Source organism: Rhipicephalus sanguineus, chromosome 10 (assembly GCF_013339695.2).
Source record: "Rhipicephalus sanguineus isolate Rsan-2018 chromosome 10, BIME_Rsan_1.4, whole genome shotgun sequence".
Taxonomy (NCBI): Eukaryota; Metazoa; Arthropoda; class Arachnida; order Ixodida; family Ixodidae; genus Rhipicephalus; species Rhipicephalus sanguineus.
The window spans coordinates 37542454-37558776 of NC_051185.1; the positions used below are offsets into that span (position 1 = coordinate 37542454).

Sequence of the window (16323 nt, forward strand, 5' to 3'; positions counted from 1 at the left end):
GAAAGAAAACGAAAAATTCGCGAAAGGGGGGGGGGGGGGGGGGGGCAGCGGGCGAGGTTAACGCAACGTTAAAGGGACACTAAAAAATTAAACCTGTTTGTACAGATAAGTTACTCTTTCATAACCTCATTTTCATTAATTTCACCAACACATGATAGCTAACAGACGAGGAAACGAAGGCCAAAGTATCACGCTTGAATTTCCCGCCGAAAATACAGCATGTAAACTTCGCTGTGACGTCAATAATCTCGAGGTCTTTTTGCGTGCTTAGCCCACATTAGTATACGATCAAATTTTAACAAAAACATCCGGGGTTTCGCGTGCCAAAAAACAAGATAGGATCACGCGAGGACGCCGTCGTGGACGGCTCCCGGGTAATTTCGACCACCAGGTGTTCTTTAACACGCGCTGGCATCGCACAGTACACGGGCCTCTGGCATTTCGCCTCCACCGAAAATGCGACCCACAGTCCTCAAGTTTTCTGAAGCTCCCTACATTAAAGGGACACTAAAGAGAAAACCGATTTTTCTCGTATTAGAAAATTACTCTTTCACAATAACAAAATCGCCACGCTTGCCGCGAGAAGACGCGCGGGCAAACGAGAAAACGCGCCAAAAGAAAAATGCGCGTGTCGACGCCGCCTTGCAATTCCCGCACCAATCGCCACGACGTCACAGATTTTGACGGCGTTTACTAGGGTCGACGTAGTTCCTGACGAAGTACATTGTCCTCTGAGGGGACCAGAGACTTAACATTCAAAGTTTCAGGAAATTTCATCGAGCCGATGTCGCCAAAAATACGAAGAATACACTGTGAAATTCGTGACGCCACGGGCGGAGATTTCGGCCCGGAATTTAAAAATGAAACTGACTGATCCTCTCTTTTATTATTAGAGACATGTGATGGTGAAATTAAGGGCGTTAGAGTTTTATAGTAGAATTTATCAGTCTAAACCGATCCATTGTAAATCGCAACGTAAATCATTTTCAGCGACAAATGATTGCGTAGGCCCTGCCAGAAGCTGTCGAGATCTATGACGTCATGACAAGCTGGTGCGCGAACTGCAATGTTGCGTCGCCTCCTGTATTTTGTTCTAGTGCGTTTTCTCGCTTGCCAAGCGTCCTCTCGCGGTAATAGTGGTGCTTTCGGAATTGTCAATGGGTGATTACTAATACCAGAAAAAATGGCTTTTAAAGTACAGTTTTGGTTGGGCGTCCGCAGCAGCTCTGCGGACGAAGGCGGCCAGCCGTTTCCAATGGCAGCCCGCGTCCGCAGAGCGGTTGTTGACGCCCGACTAAAACTGCTTATTCATTTTAATAAATGTCTTTCACTCGCTCGCTCCCTTTACTGTCTCCTTAAGTAGGCGTGTACAGCTAACGAGCTCACTACAACCGCGATGAATGCACGGAACGTAGTCCCATGTAGAGAAAAAAAAAAGAAAAGAAAGAAATCCTAGATATATACTTAAATCATTGAACTGAGGTTCAATGAAGTCAACGTTTAGGTTGCATTTTACGAGGACCGGCTGGAAAGTTTGCGGCTCTAAGACGTTGCAACAGCGCAGACAAAAGGACGGTCAGAAAGAAAGACGCAGACATGTACCCGTCTTTTTTATGGATATATCCGTCCCACTTTTTTCGTGTTTTTTTTTTCTTTTTCGACAACACGCATCGCGAACTAGCTCGTCCCCAAAAGCCGATTAGGAAGCCGCATTTCTGGTGTCTTGACTTCTCTCTTGTGTCCCGTGTTTGCATGGCACTGTCTCTTTAACACGAATACTTAGCAACTAGCTCAGCCCTCTGCTATTCTAGGAAGCTAGTACTTCTTACGTAAGGAAGTGCTGTATATTCGAAGGCAACTTTACGCATACGCTTCCCGGATCAGTACCTGCCTGTCTGTAAGGTAGGAGGGGTTAGTGCGTTGGTTAGGAACACACTCAGACCTCATTACAACAAAGTCGCATATGACACGAAAATAAGTTCGTTATATCCGACAATTCGTTATAAATGCATATTCGTAGCACTGCATATATGACAAGACTATTCTTCGTTTACTTCGTTATAACCGATAGTTCAGTATATCCGTGTGTTTGTCCGGTGGGAGGGGTTGGTGGGTCGGTTCGGAATACACTCAAATCTCATTATAACAAAGTCGTATCTGACATGAAAATAAGTTCGTTATATCCGAAAATTCGTTATAAATGTATATTCGTAGCACTGTATATATGACAAGACTATTCTTTGTTTACTTCGTTATAACCGATAGTTCAGTATATCCGTGTTCGTTATATCGAGGTTTCAGTGTAATTTGTTGGGGCGTGTCAGGATACTCTCGGGGGTGATAGGGGGTTTTAGGGGTGTATATATACCATATTTTCTCGCATATAACCTGGACAAAAAAAAGAAACAAAACAAAATGTGCTTAAAAAGTGGGAGCGCGGTTTATATGCAGGGGTTGGTTATATGCGACAAAATACGGTATATCCCCGGACAGGACCATGCACCACGAAAGTGCACGAAAGCGAGGATTCCCGAGTGGTCGAAATTTATTGCAGCACGTGAAGACACGTACTAGTAGAAGCATTTATGACGACTTCCCGCATCAACATACAAAAAATAAAACTAACAGGGCCTCCTATGCATTCGCCTATGACGACTCGAAAGCGAAACTCATCCGGTGTGGCTACCTGGTGCCATTCGTGTTGACGACCGCTACGCCGACGGTTACTCTTGCCGTATGATGAGGCATATAAGGCTTTGGCCTTAATATCACGCTACTAAGTGCACTCTAAAAAAAAGAGTAACTTGACTTTTTTTAGAGCTCTGGCTTCCCACGCATATCACTCTCTTTAAAGAGTCACGTTAACTCTCTCGCGGGTCACACGACTCTCCGACGAGAGTATAATGACCCCCCAAAGGTGACTTAACGTGCACCTTTAAAGGAGTACTGACAAGACATTGAGAAGTTGCAAAAGAAACATTTTTTCGTTTCCTTGGTATGCGGTGTCAACGCTCTCCACACACCGCAGTGAGAAAACACGTATAAAATATTTTACTTTGATTTTATTAAAGCCAGCCCCACCGCAGTAAACGTTATCCCGACGAGTCAACGCAGTTCCACTGAATTTGCGAGCTCTGCGTCATGCATGCTAGGAGCCTAAATCGCAGAAATCACTGTGGGGGTCACTGGACGACACCTCACTCGTCGTTGCTAACGTGCGTCACGAGCAGATGATGAATCTGCCGCTAGTACGTCGCGAGTTGCTGTTTCCCCGTGACGTCACACTGCAACGACACGTCACTGAGAAGCCGCCCCCTCGATATCGAAACCGAAGGTGTTTTTTTTTTAAGGTAGCGGTATTAAAAACATATTCGATGGATTCCCAGGCACCACAATACTCTTTCGTGTCAGTACTCCTCTAAAGAGAGTCATACGGGGCAAGCCACAACTCCCCCCCCCCAAAAAAAAAAACAAAAAAAGAAACAGTCAAGTGACTCTTTTTTCTTCAAGTCTCCCACCAAACACGAAGCATCCCAGCATCCACCCACCACATATCCCAGCACCCACCAACCGTGTGTCCCCACCATCCACCCATTATACCCATCGCGTGTCCATCAACCCACCAACTTTCCCAGCATGTACACCATAGTTTCCATGATACCCGCCAGAATTTCCCGCACTTCCATCATAAGTTTTATGATGGGCAATGGTGGGATTTTCAACAGGGTATGTACTGTTTACGTCCAATGCGGAACTCGACACGCCGCCAACAAAACGGCGCCTACTATTCCGAGCATTCCGCCGGCAGCTATGATGGCGACAACGTTTGACGCACGGCAGCTTGACGCAGAGAGAGGGAGATGGAAATATAATCCCCCCGTGTCTTGACCAACAACTAAACGCGGTCGCAGCGATTCTCCTTTCGTGTCACGCCTCGCGACATCTTTGCCAAGCGGCCGAGCCCCCCCCCTTATCGTTGTCTCGGTTAAAGGAAGTCATTCCGTGTTTTAAAGGTAGTTTCCTATGGGAATTCAATTTGCGTTAAACGTTTTTTTTAATGCAAGCCAGGTCTCACCCGTTGCGCGCAGAAACAGCCTTTCATTACTCAGAGCTGGACAGTAAATTCGCATCATCGTTTGCTTAGAAATGATTCTATTCACATCCGCCGCCATTTATGCCGAGTATAGGGGGGGGGGGTATAAAAAAAATTAAAAATCAAGACACGGCAAGAGACTCTTATATAACTATCCTACAGCTTTTAAATCTACAGTTTAAAAAAAATGTAATTTTTTCAGAGCGCACTCAAGCTTACCAGTAAACTTTCCAGTCACTTGGGGGCTTGAGTTTTCATTTGACGCAAAAAGAAAGGACGGAAAAACTTCGTGTCAGTACCCGTTATGTTCTCACATGTAATACCTGGCCTGGAAACCTAAATGAATTTTTTTTTTTGACACGCAAACGACACATAACAAAACGACGCGAGCGATACAGCCACAGCCATATAACGCGAGATACACAAAACACGCAACGTTCAACACGCAAACAATACGTTCGGCGTAGTGGGATGGTGACGTCAAGCGACCGCTGCGGCTGCACGCCAATAGGAGGCGGCCGCGGCTAATTCCGCAGAGCCCAGGCTACAGCTTAATACCTCTCCTCGACAAACATCACACATGTATCGCTTTCCGTGTCCTCATAACATAGTTACTGCCATTCGTATGTATTCCTCAATTAATTTACCGAATGTGCTCCCCCTCCCCCCCGCCTTTTCCTCGGGCTTTAACAACCATAAAAAAGCCGTCTGCTACCATAGCGTGTTGTGCGCAGCGAGGTTTTTAGGTTCGGACAGCTGTGTTCAGGTCGCGATTTTAAAATCCAAACAAATAACAAATATAGTACGTGCACGTACTATATTTAGTGTAGTTGTTTTGCATGCAAAACAACTACACTAAAGTGAAAGCTTCCGCACGGAAAACATTTATTGAAAAGTGGAGCGCACGACGACGAGCTTGATCCCTGGGGTATCATTATTTATGGCTGTAAAATTATTTTGTGAAAATGCAGTTTATGCCATCCACGTTAGCCGAATCCACATATAGAAATTATCCATACGCAGCTTTACATAAAATTAGGTACCGTATATAAAGCCGTATATGGCTTCTGTCCATATAGAGACCTCATCCGTACATGGTCACATCAGGAATTGCCGAATTGGGCATATCAGGCCATGTGTGGTACATATCCATGTATGGCCACATTTGCAAAATTCCTGATGAAGTCTTATAAATATTTTTTTGTATAGGTCCATATGTGGAATTTGCATACGTCGGCAAACTCACTCATGAGTCGACTCACGCAGACTCAGATTGAGCCGTGAGTCTGAGTGAGTCCGGCTGAGTAATATTTCGGTGAGTCTGAGCGAGTCCGGTTGAGAAAAATTTTGATGAGTCTGAGTCCGAGTGAGCCATAAGCGGAAAATACCTTATTTGAGCGAGTCTGCGTGAGCTCCATATTTTTTACCCACCTTCGGGCATTTGTGTAAGGGCGTAAACATAACTTGCATTTTAATGTCGTTGCTTCTTTTTTTTTTTTCAAAATACACACAGGAACTAGGAAGACGTCACTACCAACGGGCCAGTAAGCAGGCTTCACGCTAATTAGAGTAATTAAGCAGATACCCTAACAACGTACCATATACGATACGGCATGATTCATGGAAGGATACGATGAACACCAACAGCGGCAAGGACAGCCATAATTTTAGGCGCACTCCTGTCTTCCCTCATAACTCCTGCATCTCCTTTTAAATGTCTATTCACAATGGTTGATCAATGATATTGACATTAAAAACTGCAGGCGACCCTATAGTCTATAGACCTTCACTTAGGAGTCTGGTAGCGACACTCGCACGTCGGCGTTCGTGTTCTCTGAAGTATTCCTCGTTGTGTTTTGTCGCGCTGCCGAAGCGAATCCCAGAGGCCACGTACAATTCTAGAAGCACGTGGTTGAGATCTGCTCCGCCAGGTGGCGCAACGACCCAAACTGCTCGCAAGAAAACTGTCTACTCTTTCAACGAACTCATACAATTAATTTTCGTCAATCATTCCGACAGTTAAATTGACCCTTACCGGAAGTAAACGTATGCTCCGACATCATGTATCTAATATAGCTCTTGACTTGAAAAGATGCACCGATTTCGTACCAGTTTTATTTTTTAGAATACCTATTATATGAATATTCGGAAAACCGGAAGTAGGCGCTCGACCGGAAGTGCTTGGAAGAGAAACAGGAGTGTCACTCGCTGCTTGTGCCACTGATAAACAGACCGGGGCCTGTATTACGAAAACATGTTGGGTCTACTAATTTTCGTAGAATAATATTTCAGCCAACCACGACGATGCGGGAGCAGTCACGGAAGTGATTTTAGGGGCGTAGCTCCTCTTAGTCTAACCTTGTCACGTCTCCGTTGTCCGGCGTATCTCCCGGCAGCCGGCAGTATCTGTCCGGTGGTGGTGGTGGTGGTGTGACCACCCTTACTGCGCATGCGCATACCCTCTTCACACACCTCCTCTCCACTCCCCCTCACCATTCCCCCATGTCCTCTACCCCTCTCCACTTCCACTTCCCCTTCCCCTATCCCAAAGCCAGTCTTAAAAACGGAGGGGGCGTGCACACATGAAGGCTCCCTAAAGACAATGCGCTGCGATAGTACGTGATATGTATCGCCCTCTCCTCTCCTACGCTTCCCCCTCTTTCTCCTCTCCTACGACCCCCTCCCCTATCTTGCCTCGCGGCGCAGCGGCGCCGTCGCGAGGCAGCGTCGCGGCAGCGTCTTGATTGAAAAAAACCGACCACTCGCGCTGCACAACCGTTCACTGACCACCCCGTATATATAGGCACTGGATTTTGACCTCCAAGGTAGTGCGCGTGTGCGATTTCTCCTGTGCGTGATTAAACAATGAAAATTCACAGCGTACATGTAAAATTAAAGTGAGCTGCAAGTCGTCATAACTCTCATCGAACCTTTAGTATAAACGCGCCCGATCTCACGTCGGTGATGATGTACTGGGCAGAATTCACGGAAGATTCACGGTTTACCGATTAACCTCCGCAGCTTCGCCCACTCATCATCATTCACTCCGTGGATATGCTGTGATTTTTTTTTATATTTTGGAGCACATTTCGGAGCAGAAAAAGTATCGCTTTCGAGCAGCCAATCGTGTTTTTTAGCGCAGAAAAAAACGTCAGTTTGGCGGGCTACTGCTGATTTAGGAGCAGATGGCAAAATATGCCATACAACTCCTACAATTCAAAGCATCGCCGAAGCGCTTTGATATTAATATTAATATTTGTTGTGAGAAGTATTTCACAGACGAACAATCAATGTAAATTGCAAGAAACGAACAATTAAAAAGATAGGTAGTTATTGAATGTGCTGTGAAATGAGCTATATATATATATATATATATATATATATATATATATATATATATATATAAATATGAGTACTTGTGTCAAAATTAGATCAAACCGGTAGAGCTGAGTACCACATTATAGAAGTAACCACAGTCACATATAACTGTTGCCAAAGCAGCAGCTTATAATAGGTATGAGATCAAAGTAATCCGCGGCCATTTCCCATATCACCAAAATAGCCGGCATGTCAAACTGAAAGAAAAAAAGCCTGCTAAATGAGCTAGTATGTTTGATATGCCAGTTCTTGTTGCATAAAGGATATCAGAGCTGATAAAGCTGCATACTAGCATACTAGGCTGATAGTATGCCGACTGATTTCGGTTTCTTTAGGGCTTGCCAGTTGGTCACACGGTTAAAGTTTTCTCGTCTTCATTTTCTCAGTGCCGTTTCGGAGCAGGTTCGGACCAGTTACTGACAAGAATCACAGTTTGGAGCAGCATTTCTATTTTGGAGCAATTGGAGAAGCACTTCCATCACTGCGGGACATGTCGTTAGCGAAGCCGACTGACCAATCAGAAAACGCACTTACGAAAGAGAAGTTTTGTGAATTCGGGCCCTGGTAACTGATCATCCGTGCTTGATACACCTTTCTGCGTTTTTTTTTTAAACTTTGTAAGCGCAGTGTTAATCATAATTACAGGTTCTCTACCAAGGTTTTCTCATTGTGTCTCTCTCTTTTATTTCTTTCTCTTTCTTTTTTTTTTTGACGCGCGCACAATACCGAAGAGCCCGAGGGATCGATGACCCCTTGATAAAAACCCGCAAGTGACAAATGTGTTTTGCAGAGAGCTATCGAGTCCTTCACAACGCTCGCACTTTTAAATGTGAAGCGGGGACCAAAACATCGCGGCGACCTAGTAAACAAACTGCCCACATTAGAAACCGTACAATCGGCCACAAAGTTTTCCTTTTTTTTTTTTTTTGGACGGAGACAAATTTTGCCTATCGCAGATTCAAGAAAGAAAGAAAGAAAGAAAGACCATAAGGTACGATGCAAGCGACCGATACGGGTAAATACACACCGCGCTGATATGCGGTACTCGGTCAACATGCACACCGCGAGACGTCGCTAATAGCCCCCCGACGCCAGGTGGCGTCGGCGACGGCACGCGAGTACACGCGAGGCGCCGCTCGACACGCTAAAAGAGTCCACCCCCCTATGATGCGCGTGAGTCGTCGCGAGATATGTACTCCAAATCACGCGACTCGTCAAAAAAAAAAAATAATAATAATAATCGTATCGCTTCGAGAGCGCCAGTCCCGGTCCCGATGTCCGGGCGTATACACTTATTCTGCACATTTGTCCAACTCGATGTTTTGGTACGTACGTCAGTGCTGATTGATCTCGGGGGGAGGGGGGGGGGGGCTTCTTATAAGGCCCCGCGTTTTGATTGGTTCAATACGCCGCCACTATATAATATATACGTAATGCGTAAATACAGGACCGTTACGATCCTGAGACGATATGACTACTTTTGGAGATATCGCCGGACATGCATAGCTTTTCGGTGAGCGCCGATTGCTGGCTGGGGAAAGGTGCGCCACTGTGTATAGTCGCATCAGTCGCGGGACACGCGAGATTTTATACACATCACGCGAGGCTACAATGCATGTCGCCGGAAGTGATCATCCCAGAATACGCGGCCCACGGCGGGGGCTTCTAAGCACATCAGAGAACCCCCCCCCCCCCCCCCCCGCCCCGATTGCCGACGCGATGGTCGCGGGGTCGAATCCCGGCCTTTGCGGGCGCATTTCTAAGGAAGCGAAATGCTAGCCAGAGAGAGGCCCGCGTACTTAGATTTAGGTGCACGTTGTAAAGAACCCCAGGTGGTCGATATTTCGGAATCCCTCCACTACGGCGCGACTCGTAATCACATCGTGGTTTTGGCACGTAATACACCATATATTATTGAAGAAAAGAAGATGACTTTCAAGGGCTCGTTTTTCTTTGTTAGACACAATATTAACGAGGACTAACAGACAATAATGCCAAGGAAAGTATAAGGGGTGTTATTTATGATAATTGGGTTATAAATGTGAAGAAAGTAAAGTGGACATTTATATCCCAATTATTACAAGTAACACCGCTTATACTTTCCTTGGCATTATTGTCTGTTAGTTCTCATTAATAATATTGTGTCTAACCAGATATTATTATTATGCATGGGTGGTTAGCACAGAGCCAAATACACAAGGCTCGCTCTCCGTTTCATACATCTGGAAGTCGCGATGACGTTGTGGAGCTAGAGAGTCAACCCTATATAACAAACATTTCTGACTGCTTTCTCGCCATCCATAAAAGCCAACCAATCACGACAGGAAGGATACACTGCCGGTAATTAGCAAGCGCGACAACTCACAGACGCCGCCCCCTGGCCCTACGCATCTCATTTTACACGTTGACCCCGTTATAGTCCACCTGGATGTTCTTGCCAATTCCCCGCCAACAGGCCACATGAAAGTTGACGTTAATGACAGCTGCTCCAACAGCCTCATTTATTTCATCGACATTTAACCGACCTAACGTACACACACGCGCGCATAGGACATGCCTTTCAGCCGCACACGTCCTGCATGTGCAGGGGCCGCGCCGTATGACGAATGAATACAACTTGAAACGTTAGAAATCGATTGGCGGACGGGGTTCACCTACGGTACCATAGCTCACGGCAAACATCGAAGCCTTGCATTTTTCATCCCTAAAACTCCTTGTGTAGAACCCGTTTCCGGTGTAATTACTAACGCCGTTCCCAAATAAAAGCGCTCTGCTCACTGGCAGCGCGCCTGCATGAACCCCCCCCCCCCCCCCCCCACACACACACACCGACACATCTTACACAAACACACCCGCAGCGAAGTTTCTCACCATAGTCCCTGGTACAACTATGCGGCTCACTGCAGACACCATGCAATCCAGGCGCCCACTAGCGTTTTCAAGACATCTTATATAACGATCATCTACCCACATTAATGAGAACCAACAGACAATCAAACCAAGGAAAGTATAGGGGACGTTATTCGTAGTAATTAGACATAAATCTTAACAAATTAAAGTGGACGAAAAGTCTGACAGAGAAGAAAACCCACGCGAGATACAACGCGCGCAGGCACGCACGCACGCACGCGTACACACACACACGCCGGACTGCATAAATTCGAAATACAGGGTGATCGCAAGTTCGCATCCGCTGCGCCCGCATGGTGTTGCAACGACGCAAGAAGCGAAAGACAACAAAACCAAAACCACAGAATCCCGGGACGGAAAAGTACTGCGACGCCACTTCCGCCAGAGCGGCGCGAACGCCGAGCTTAATGCCACTACAGTAGCGAAAACGAGCCTAGATCCATTAAAAATTAAACAAAAAAAAAAGGTGGTACACAAATCGGGGCCATGATTTCGGGCTCAACGAACTACGGCGCCACCTGTGGATCTCGCAAAACTAGCAGACGAACCAAAGCGACAACAGAGATCGTCTAAAAATTACTATATTTTAGCCCCACAGATGGCGCGCGGGTTAGCTAACACCCCCTTTCGGAAACGTGGGTCACGACAGCCGACGCCGGAAGATGTTGAAGCGTGTAGTTGTAGAAGCTTGGTTGCGCAACTGGTTGGGAAATGCTTGATGGAGAAGTGAAGTGTGGATACGGTCTTAGAAGGCCGTAGATGTTTCCGCTGCTTGAGACCTCTCGGCAAGGAAGTATTCGAAGGAGGAGAGAAGCGTGGCACGGGTTAAAGACCCGCAACATGCCGCGATTTGCTAGTGATCCCAAGGCGCGCCTTTTTTTTTTTTTTTAATCTCGGAGCGAAGCGCGTCGTTGATTCCAAGGCAAAGCCACAGCCAAGGCAACGGAGGAGCCATACACGACACCCAGAATACGGAGAATACTAGAACAGGAAACAAACAAAAAAAATAAAAAAAATAAAGAGGGAACCAGCGCTATGCTGGGCCAACGAAACATCACCATCTTCCCGCATATTTTAAAGCGATCGATCCGTACCAACCCCTCCCCCACATCCAGAAAAAAGCTTCCACACCAAGAGCGGCAGTTCGCACGAGGAAATACTCTTCTCTCTCCGACGAGAAAAAAAAAAAAAATGTTCGCACACCCACCCACACCCAAAACTACGAGACCGTTCTACTTATTTACGTTATTTTTTTTCCCTGCCAGTTCTTCCATTATTAATTCGCGCACTCCCAACCAGAGAGCGCTCGTGCGCCGCCAAGCAAAGCATTCTTCCATTTCGTTTCGAGGCGCTGCAAATTCCAGAGCGAAGTATTTATTTTTTCAAGCCCTCTTAATTCTTCATCTCATTCTTCTTTCATGTCGCGATAGTTAAAAGCGATGGAGTTCTAAAATAAAAGCCCGCGGCACCAAAAACGTTAAATTTACGGAGTTTTGTTGGAACAAAAACGCGCGCGAAGAGGCGGACGACAAATTTCGCACGATACAAGCAAAAAAAAAAAAAAAAACGACAACACTCGAAAGAAACACGCTTTCGGAGCATTCGGAATACTAGATGGATAGATAGACATGAGGGCCTCAGTGGGGGGATACGGCTCGTCCTCGAAATGGCCGTCGTTGTTACAGCACTCCGCTGCCTCTCTAAACTACTCCCTCGAAAACCCACGCAACCAGTTTCCGCGCACCATTTCGGCAAAGCCGGAATGGTAGATCGAAATGAAACCAGCCCCGGAAAAAAAGAAAAAAAAAACGGAGCGAGAGGAGTGGAGAGGTGCAGCGGAGAGGAGAAAGGAGGAAGAGGGAATCTATAAAAAGAATAATAGAGGAATACCACCACCGGAGGGTTCCTACGGAAGCCTGAAGCCACGACCAACAGAGAAAGAAACTGGGGCCCCCCTTTCCCGTTCCTTCTTTCCCGGCAGCACCACACAACGACATCGTTGGTCGTCAACGACAACGCTATAAATGATTAAATCGATACAAACGTGACGCGATGTGCCTAGTACCGCTAGGCACGCGAGGTCTTCGCATTTCGAGAAAAAAAAAAAAATAAAAGCGCACAACGCGGGAACAACTGCTGTGACGCGTTGCACGGAGAGAGGCACGAAACGCAAAAGAATATAATCGAGGCAAGGAGGAGGGAAGAAGGATGGAATGAAAGCGGCTTCGCAAAAGATACATTGTAGCAGATTCGGCGCCGCTCGCGCAAAAAGAAAAACCGAAAACAGTCAGTCGTACAACGCACGCACACACGCACAACGCGGAACGAAAAAGATGACTGCCGGGCCTCGTAGAGCAATGCTCTGTTTCTGTGTTTCGTTTTTGCTGGAATAAATAAGAGAAAAAAAAAAAGAAACCCCGCGAAATGTAGGGAATAGCTGAATGTGCGCGCGTGTGTGTTTCTTGGCGTTTGGAGTAATCTATCATAAAAGCGAGCCCGTGTGTGTGTGTATGCAGAGCTGCTTGTTTACTTTCCGTTTCTCCTCCGACGCTCTGTTCTCGCTGTCTCGTGTTTTTCTTACTTTTTTTTTTTCGTTGAATTCTGCTCCTCTTCGAAATAGGGCTGGAGCCCCTAGAGCCCCCCCCCACCCCCTCGAAACTAAAGGTTTGTATGTAGTCATTACAGCTCGTAACGCTACAAACAGATACAGTCGCAACGTATCCGTGGCGTGTTTCACAGCTACTACTAACACTGGTTTTGCAGGTTTGCCCATCTGCACCATGTTTTCGAAACATCCAACCCCCACCCCCTAACAACTGGCGTAAAAAAAAATACAAAAACACAAAGTTTCAGGCTCCAGAATCGGCGCAACCACAGGCGCATAAAGATAAACAACTCGTTCCGTACACTGTACCATCGAACATTCCACCTCCCTTCCAAATGAAAAGTAACACAGGGTCAAGAAATCAAACAACGCAATCGCTGGGAAAGTGGCGTGTCGTGTATTACATAGAACAGGCAAGAATACAACTCGAATACGATTGCTCGGTGTGAGTGCGCGATTTGATGCAAGTCAGCGATCGCTTTGCCCGGACGTGAAAGCAAGCGAGATCCGTATTAGTGTCACTGCTAGTCACGAAACACGGCAGTACTGTACAATGCCAGCGCCGCCGTAACCGAAGCCACACCAACCCCGGAGTCGCCCTAAAGCAAGCAGCAGCAAAAATCTTCGGTTCACAGAGCTTTCTTTCGCTCCGCTCATCGCCAAGGGGGCGAACGGAAAAAAAAGCGTAGACTGTGAACGGCGGCCCTGATCCTTTTACAGCGCTTCTTTTTCTTTTTGCTCGATTCCTTCGCACTGCTTCCGCAAAAGCGGCCCGAAGCCGACACGAGAAACCGTCCCACGATTTGCAATCGTGACAGCTCGCGGCAACTACGGGGGATCGGCCCGCAAACGACGCCGATGTAGGCGCGCTACGCAGCCACACAACATCGTCCTACCCCACGGCAAAACCAGCGACAAACTATCAAAACCTCCCAAAGCACCCGCGCCGAACTTCTCATCACGAGAGCGCGCCTTCGGAGCGGGGCGGAGAACATGCGAGCGGCGCTAAAAGAAAAAAATCGGCCAGCGCTGCGCTGCGAGCAGCAGCAAGAAAAATGTCCAAAACGCGCCCTTTTAGAAACCGAATGGTACAGCGCACGAGTGGGGAACCCCCGAAAGATGCGTTCCTCGCGCAGAAAGCACGGTTTGTCCTCGCGCTCGGGCAACATGGCCGGTGTTAGGTGAAGGTTAGCGCCGGGGACGAACCATAAAACCGATCCCCGGGGTTCGCGAATAAAAAGCGATTACTAAAAATGGAGTAACCAAAATATTTCGCTCCGGAGGGCGCCTCGGCGGCGGCGCTGCTCGCTGAGATGAGCGAGAGAAGAAAAAACCAGCAAAACGTGCGAGACAGGCTTACCGGCTCCGGCGTTGCTCCTCCCGGCACCTCCCGTTCCACTCGGTCGACGCATTTGTAACGAAACTAAGCCATGGCGATGCACAAATACGGGGCTAAATTATCCGGGAACTCGCTACTAACGCAAACCTTAATAATGGATGCCGCCATCTTTAAACAACGTCAACGCCGCGCGCCGCCGGGAGTCGGAGAAACGGAACGTAACGAAAAGCAAGAAAAAGGAGGAGGAGGGGTGTTGTGGAGAACGTGAACTTGCTCGATGAGCGCAGAACTGGTGCCGAAAGTTGGAAGGGTGGCCCGCGCGCGATATTCAGTTTTCGCGAAAAATAAAAGAGCGAGAAGCTTGCTCTACGTCCTGCCTGGCCCGAGAGGGTGCGGGCGAAATGTAAAATAAAATGCGGATTTTGAAGGAATCTTTCGCGGGAACTCGCGAGCAACGAGATCGCCGGGTCGGAGCGGGTCGCATACGATTACTTATTTTTGTTTCGTTCGTTTCTTTAATCGGAGGACCGCCCAGTTACAGTTTCGGTTGATGGTGCTTTGGCGAGTGCCGCGCGGGATGCGAGGATATATGTATTGGAATGCCGGCTCTGCCCAGCAACTCGAAATCCCTGCTCCAGTGCACCTAGCTTTATCTAGATGCGCGCGTTTCTTTGAGCAGCGAAGTGCTATCTCTGCCAACTTTGTGGGGTTTACGCACGATTGTTAGTTGGAACATCACGAGGCTTACACCACACAACTGTCGTTGTAAACTTCCACTGGACCACACCTACTTCCACAAGTCTTACATGTTTGTTTTTATCTCTTCTGAAACGTTGACTTTTACATAAGAAGGCGGGATCCTTCACCTTCAACGACAGCAAAAAAATTTTGAACCTGCACCAGCTAACAGAGCGAACTGGGTCATATAGATAGCCAAAAAAAAAAAGGACAGCATGCTTGACGACCAACTTAGGCAGGTCAACTTAAATTGGAGAATAAATGTTAGAAACTGGCAGCCTGTCAAATGCTGCAATCGAAAGTTGTTACTGAGCACATTTATTTCACCCTCTAAAATGACCAACTTGGTGACCATATTGTGGGTCTGTTCCAAAACGTTACAGTGCTCACACAAGAAAACTGTGACCCACATTTACTACTTCTACGTTGCAGTCCAGGTACTGCTAGTAAAATCTTCTCTCATTCATGTTCCACAACCTGTTTTAACTAAGGAAACAATAAACATGCTCCGTACATGTAATCTTCATCATACACGCTGTGTGAAACAAAAAAAAAGGTTCGTTTAAACGCATTTTCATACTACTAATTCTAACGACAGCCTCTGCATTGGTAATACTACAAGAGTGCTCAGCTAAGGATCATTTCCTTGTTTAAAACTGTTCATCACGATGCATTATGACAATGCCACGTGGGCACTTTCAATCCCGATAGACTGAACTTCTCAACCGTAATTGGCCCCTTTTCGCAACTTGTGCAAAGGAGCCAATCGTTATCAAGAAATTCAATCTGAATCAGGCCAGACTGCCATCGAAAGTGACCGCGTGACACCAGTATTAAACAATGGGGGTATGTAGCACGGAGGAATAACGGCAAGACTGCAGGATATTAATTAAATAGCTTATGCTGGGAGTTCACGTTCTGATCGACATTCAACAATGGAGTTGGGTAAGATTGCGTAGTTGACACCACCGATAAGTGTCGGTACGTCAGAATAACAATGTCGATGCCAGGTGAGGAAGAGACGCAGTTGGAGATGTAGTATTCTATAACTACGATGAGATCAAGCTTGAAGACATCGAGTCAAGTTGGTGCACGCAGGATTGAATAGGTCTATGGTTAAACGGTAATCACTGAGAGATTGATAGGCTGAAGCTCCTTTATTGAGGAAGGGGAGGCGCAGGTCCTTTGTGGTGAATTGATGGGGCATTGGCGGACCGCACGCCATTCGCAAATTTTTGCCAGTGTCATGTTGTTAGTGCT

The 16323-nt window shown here is 46.9% G+C and overlaps 1 protein-coding gene across 1 annotated transcript in view; it reads right to left on the reverse strand.

The window, feature by feature from the left end:
* LOC119371673 (homeobox-containing protein 1) overlaps positions 1 to 14687 on the reverse strand; it is a 210869-nt gene extending 196182 nt beyond the window's left edge. Inside the window, exon 1 of the mRNA XM_037642121.2 lies at positions 14347 to 14687. The gene's annotated coding sequence lies outside the window, so the exon portion shown is untranslated. The remainder of the gene's footprint in view (positions 1 to 14346) is intronic.
* Between the last annotated feature and the right edge of the window lie 1636 nt (positions 14688 to 16323).